Source organism: Rutidosis leptorrhynchoides, chromosome 8, assembly GCF_046630445.1.
Source record: "Rutidosis leptorrhynchoides isolate AG116_Rl617_1_P2 chromosome 8, CSIRO_AGI_Rlap_v1, whole genome shotgun sequence".
Taxonomy (NCBI): domain Eukaryota; kingdom Viridiplantae; phylum Streptophyta; class Magnoliopsida; order Asterales; family Asteraceae; genus Rutidosis; species Rutidosis leptorrhynchoides.
In genome coordinates, this window is record NC_092340.1 from 67,025,101 (window position 1) to 67,026,046 (window position 946).

A 946-nucleotide genomic window follows, 5' to 3' on the forward strand; every position below is an offset into this window, starting at 1 on the left:
ACGCTTAAAATTAAGTCTTTTATTTATTTAATATTTTACATTAGGTTTTAACTGCGACTAAAGTTTTAAAATCGACAAACCGGTCATTAAACGGTAAAAACCCCCTTTTTATAATAATAATATTACTTATATATATATATATTTGTATTTTTATAAATTAAAACTAATATAGCGTTAAGCTTTGGTTAAAGATTTTTCCCTGTGGAACGAACCGGACATACTAAAAACTACACTACTGTACGATTAGGTACACTGCCTATAAGTGTTGTAGCAAGGTTTAAGTATATCCATTCTATAAATAAATAAATATCTTGTGTAAAATTGTATCGTATTTAATAGTATTTCCTAGTAAAATTTAAGCTATTTCATATACACCTAGCATAACATCAAGTATTTTTGGCGCCGCTGCCGGGGATCGAAATCTAGCTTAAAAGCCGGAAGCGCAACGCTAATATAAAAAAAAGATTTTTATTTTTAGTTTACTTTTATAAAAATACGTTTTTGTAAAAATACGTTTTAAATATTCGAAAATATAAAAAGAAAAACAAAAATATAAATATTTTTAAGAGTTTGTTAAATATTTAAGTTTTATAAAGTTTCTTTATTTTTATTTTATAAAAATATAAGTTTTATTTAAATATTTTGTGTTTATTTAAAACATAAAATCAAAAACCGAAAAAAAAATATTTATAAATTTATTTTTAAGATTTTTATTTATAAAATTATAAGTATCTTTATTTTTATTTTAGTTTTTAAAATATAAGTTTTATTTATATTTTAATTAAATTAAAAACAGAAAAATAAAAAAATATAAATATTAAAAACCGAAACCTGTCATACAAAGCACCTTATCTGAAATTTCAAACCCCGCGACTCGCGGAGTTTGTTGCCAGGTGGAACCGCAACTCGCGGAGCCACCCTGACACGCGTGTCCAAAACCCTAATA